A 5,832-nucleotide genomic window follows, 5' to 3' on the forward strand; every position below is an offset into this window, starting at 1 on the left:
CCAGAATTTTAAGGATCCCAAGTTGGACATTTGTAGCCAACAGTGGCTGGGGTGGGCAGACCTGGCTGTGGTCCCCTGGGGGCAGTGGAGGTAGAGGGGGAAATAGTTTCCCTCCCTGCCCTCTCTGCCTCAGGGGCCATGCCGGCCAGCATCTGGCTACACCCGACCCCACTGCTGGAGCAGTGAAGGGGGAGCGCCCAAGAGACCCAGCTTGGGTCCGTGCAGGTGGGACAGGAAGTGGGGAATTAAACCCCTACTTAGCCAGTTCAGCCCAGGCTACTGCCCAAGCAGGCCACACCTCTCCCCCCCAGCATAGCTTCCCTGCAGCTGAGGGTGCACTCTAGTGCCCCCTCCCTCTGCTCCTGGCCTAAGCAAATGCAGGCATGTGCCTGCATTTCCTCAGGCCAGAGGGAATGTCTGCACAGTTACAAATCAGTTCAACTTAGGCAGGTTAGACTAAGCTGCAAAGATCACATCAGTTCAGGCTCCAGCTTTTTGAATTTCTGTCCTTAGTCTTAGGTATAAGAGCACACAGGGAATTCCTGCAAGAGACCTAGGCATATCTTATGAGCATTGCTACTACTATGTATTCTAGGAGGCCTGGCCTGAAAATTGTCACCATCTTTCAACACTATTGTACGCAACAAAGTAACATTACTAGCCTGCCTCTGAAGCAACCATTTGCCATCACTGTAGGAAGCCGAGTTACAGGAAATTTTGCTACCCTTTCACCCTACCAGTTTTGCATTAGGCAAGGTCTGAAAAACAACAAAAGAGCATTCTGACTAGGGCTCTGTAAACTGCATTGTTCCTGCATTGTCTTTTTAGGCAGGCAATGAATGGAAACTATTATTGCTAGCTGTTGCAATTTTCTTGCAAGTCTTGCACTATCTTGTGTTTTTCTTAAAGCTTAGGCTCAGTAAGTCTGTTTTATGAGAAGCTCAGCTTTTTATGTTTTATTTAAAAATCCTCGTGGTTGTAGAGACAAAGTTTCAACATGTGAACTCCAGAAGCTTAAAATCCTCAAGCCCCCAAATTCATTATTTTTTCTTCTCTCAATGTTAGGTCAATTTAATTATATTTTTGGGGTTGATTCATGATTTTTTTTTTTTTTTTTTTAAATGTCCTGCTAATGTCATGCTGGAAGACACAGTTACTGACACACTGATGGGCCTCAAAACTAGAACCAAAGTATTTAATTTGATGGTAGGTGTAGATAGAAAGCCAGTGAAACACAGGGATGCCATGTCTCTCTGTGGGACTAAGCATCCACATTTTGCACCAGACTGGCACCTTCATTGTTGCTATGTTTAATCCTACATGTAGTGAGTTGCTGTAATACAACAAAGTGACTATGGAAGTGATGAACACATGGATTACTGTGTTTGGAATCTTTCCTGGGAGAGAGAGGAACCAATGGTTGGAGAAAGTACTTTACACTCTAATACCTGACTGCACACTCAGGGATATGTCATTTAGGACAGGGATTGTTAACCGAGAGTATGTGTATCCCTGGGGGTACTTGGAAAGGGGATAGGGGGTATGCATGGGTGGGTGGGGATGGAGCACTGCCAGCCACCACCCTACACCAGCACCTCCCAGGAGCAAGGCGGAGGGGGCAGGGCAGCGGCTCCCCTCTTTGGCCACACAGGTGCTGCCTGGCTGGCCAGACACAGCAGGGGGAAGCTCACACACACCACGGCCACCACCACCATCCCGCAGCACCAGAAGTGTATCCAGAAGGGGTACACTCCTTTAAAGAGATTGAAAATAACTGGTTTAGGGCTTCAAGTTATCAGCCCCCTTTTGACAAACCATTCAAGAGTAGAACTGAAACCTATGTCAAAGCACTTTCTTCCCAATGAAACACCATCACTTTATTCTTGCTGAACCTAAATTTGTGCCAGCTGCTACCCACTTATAGGCATTAAGAACATCCATCTCAGATCAGGGCCATCATCCATCTAGTCCAGTGTCCCATCAGTGACAGTTGTCAGTACCAGATGCTTGAGGAAGAAAAAAGGGAAGTTCTGACTAGTCTAAATAACTTTGTATCATCTACCAATCTTTCTACTTTAATGTTTTTTAACCATTGCAGAACACTAAAAATATTTTAATACTGAATCTAATACAAAGGTGAAGGGAAACCTGCTGTTTGTTTTTGCAGTGATAAAACCTGACATTTAAATTCTAGTCTTAGCTTTCAGCTACTAGAAAGTTTCTGATCCAAAACAATACTTCACCTCTTAACCCAAGTCTACTTAGCCTATTACTTTAGTAGCCTTCTGGATGGGGTCTTTCATAAGCTGTTCAGAAATCTAAATAAATTAAATTACTTTAATGAAACAATAAGAGAGATGCGAGACATAATTTTCCTTTGCTGAATCCATTGTGATAAGACCTTAGCAGTGCAATTTTTTTGAAACATCTTTCTAATGATAATTTTAGTTAGTGTGCTAGGCACAGATAGAAGTCTTTCTGGTTTATATCATCATGGACCACTTCTAGAGACTTTTTAAAATATAGGTATAATCTTTACTATCTTCTAGAGATCCAAGGCAGCAGATGTTATTTAAATCAGACTAATATATTAGGCAAGGTCTGAAAAATTTCTCTCTCTCTCTCTGATCAACTACTTCATACTTAAGCTTCTTTAGAATTCTTAGATACACTGTCTGGGCCTGCAAATGCGGTCTCTGCTTCCTGACTCTCTGCTTCTTAAATTATCCTTTTGCTCTGCTTCTCATATCTTAGTCTCTGAGGATATGTCTGTACTGCTCAACACTACCATACTGTGCCCTCTCTGAATGCTTTACATCTAAAAATAGAAAATGTGTACCAGAATACTCTGCCTTTAACAGAGCTTACTAGCAAACACACAGCAGCAAGCTAAGGCCACATTAATTGTTTGGGGAGCTAGAAAGCAGGGAGCGAATGCAGCATCTTATTATGGTTCTGCCTGGTACTGCAATTGAGCAGTATGGACATGCTATCACACCTTATCTTTATTAACTGAAAAGAGTAGGACTTGGGTGTGAGCCTGGTCATTAACAATGACAGTGAAACAGCTACTCGCATACTTGCAGAGCAACCACCTCTCTTTCTGTCCACACCCGAAGTCAGAGGTCAGCAGTCTGTGGCCTATAGGCCATATCTGGTGTAGGGGGGGTCTTTACCTATGCCTGCTATGCTGCACTATGGCCAGGCTCTTCACCTATACCATACTATGGCTGGGCAGCTGAGACTAACAGTAGCAGGAATAAGCAACAGGGGTGGCCAGCTCCTAGCATAGGCCTGCCTTTGACCCGAGCCAGAAAACATTGTCAAGTCATGCCCTTAGTCATTAAATGCAATACTATGACACACCATTATGAAGCCACAACATTAAGACAGCTAGATTCCTTTTCTGTCTCCATTTTGGTCTGAAAATATCCATAGGCAACTAGCCTTGGCCTACTGCACATGCAGAAAAACAAGTCACCTAAACATATACTTCCATTTAAGCCAGGACTGGACAAAATGCAGCTCGCGGGCTGGATGTGGCCCACCAGGCCATTCTATCCAAGCTGTGGAACCCCTAGAAGTTTAGAAAATTAATATTTATCTGCCCCTGGCTGCCTGTCATGTGGCCCTTGATGGCTTGCCAAAACTCAGTAAGCCCAAAATAATTGCCCACCCCTGACAAACTCATGTGTTTCCCAGATGACTTTGGTATGCATATAAATGCTGAAAAAGTCCAGAGATCATTAAATGAAGAAAAACCACACCAAACAACTATTTGAAGCAAAGAGAAGAGTCCATCCACTTTTGCCAAGTAGTCCTGTGGTTTAAAAAAAACAAACAAACAAACAAACAGATGGCTGTGTACTGCCAACAGTAGGAGGAAGTAAAGTCCTCCTAGTCCATTTGAATCCATCAGAAATAGCTTTTGACAAGTGGCAATTTAAAAGCCTTAATTTATCTGTAAATAATAATTTAAGCTTGTTTTTAAATGTTATATTTAAAATAGAAACATTATTTTTAAAGATCTTTAAAAACAGAAATTGGCAGACAGCATATATTTTGTTTACTCAGTATCAAAAGACTGTAAAAGTGTTTACTTTAAAAATTACTGAAAATATTTGGAGATATCAAAGTTCCTAATCGTTATTAAGTATATTATTATCTGTCCATATAAGCAAAGAACTGGAAAAATGTGGCTCTTGAAAACCTGTGTTTGAGTTTGAAAACACATTTTAAAAAGCACTAAAAACTGCAAACCAAATTACTATGTTACTTTTACTAAAGACAACTATTATGTGAAAGCCATTTTTTGAAAATCATGTATAACTGAATTACTTAAATGAGAACTTCTAGAAAGTGAGGTGTTACATATTTCAGACAAAGAGCAGAAGACACTTATGTTCAGACTGTCAGGCTGCACCCAGCAGAAGGCAAAAATCAGAACACAAAGTCCTCTTCACTCATGAGGGATCCTAAGGATACTATGACTAGATAATATGTCCCTGTTCAAACTGCAAAAAAATATCATTGTTAACACCTTGGTTCTGTTTTTGGTAAAATACAACTTCTCAAGTTGACTTTGAGGGAGGGATTATTTTCAGGGTCCCCCTCCCCTCAAATTAAATTTGGTTTGGATTGAACCAGAAATATTTATTCGGATTTTGAGGGGGTTCAGTGCTCCAACTGAAAAATCTATTATTTATACACAAAGTACAAGGGAATGGGAAATCAAGCCTAAATTTAGTTGTGGGAAAGTAAGAAAACAAAAGTTGATATCTGTTGTAGAGTAGAAGTCGAGAAATGGGTCACAAGCATTTCCACTTGTGTTGAATTTGCCTTTGATTAACTTGATTTAGTAGGTCTTTCTACTTCTAGGATCCATTGTTCAGATGTAGAACTAGAACAAGGGAGAAATGATTACAGTGGAGAGCCAGCTTTGCTATGTTAGAGGCTAAGATAAAGAAAATAATGACAAAGTTTGAAACGAAGCCCAAAGTGAACCAGTACCGCAAGTGAGACTTGAGTATCAATGTCTTGGAAGTAACAGAAATTGGAGTATGTTATTTCATTAACAAAATGAAAATATTAAGATTTCACTTGGCTGCATGGGAAAGAAGTTTAGAAGAAGCGTGTCCGCTTTGTGTGATGGTGCTAGGCAGGGTTGCTGCTATTATTGGCACTAATGTACAAGCTTAAGACGACAGACGCAAATTTTGCTTCTCTGTTGCCTCCTTCAATAGTTCTCATTGGTTCTTACGGAGGGATAATATAAAGACAAAGATGTAGATCTTTCTTAAATAATTTGCAATCTTATTTCTTTATAAATGAAGAATAAACTAGTTAATACATGTTTTAAAATGTAAATGTTAGCCTTGGGTCAACATGTGCAGGTCTGAATATCAGAAACCACTAATATTTAGACACTTAAATAGTAGCGCTGTGCGAAGCTTCGGTCCCTGATTTGACTCGGCAGAGATTTGGCCCGATTTTTGGCCCAATTCTCTGAATCCAAATCAAATCAGGAGACCCTTTCATCTCTCCGAATCAAATCAGAACCCTCCAAATCATTTCGGAAAGATTCAGCAATTTGGACATAGACACAGCTTTAAATGCTTTTCTACATACCTCAAGGTACCAGGGAGCTCATCAATGCTATAATGCTAGGGTGGATGGAGTGCCCCACAGGAGCACGGCAGAGGGGGGGGGTGCCCCTGCACCTCCCCCTCAGTTTGGTAGGTGGTGCCTCCTGGGTCTGGGGGGGCACCTGGGGTGCCCCCACAGCTGAGGGCATGGGAGGAGGTCCCCCATGCAGTCCCTGGCAGACCCAGA

Source organism: Alligator sinensis, unplaced genomic scaffold (genome assembly GCF_000455745.1).
Source record: "Alligator sinensis unplaced genomic scaffold, ASM45574v1 scaffold1724_1, whole genome shotgun sequence".
Classification (NCBI taxonomy): domain Eukaryota; kingdom Metazoa; phylum Chordata; order Crocodylia; family Alligatoridae; genus Alligator; species Alligator sinensis.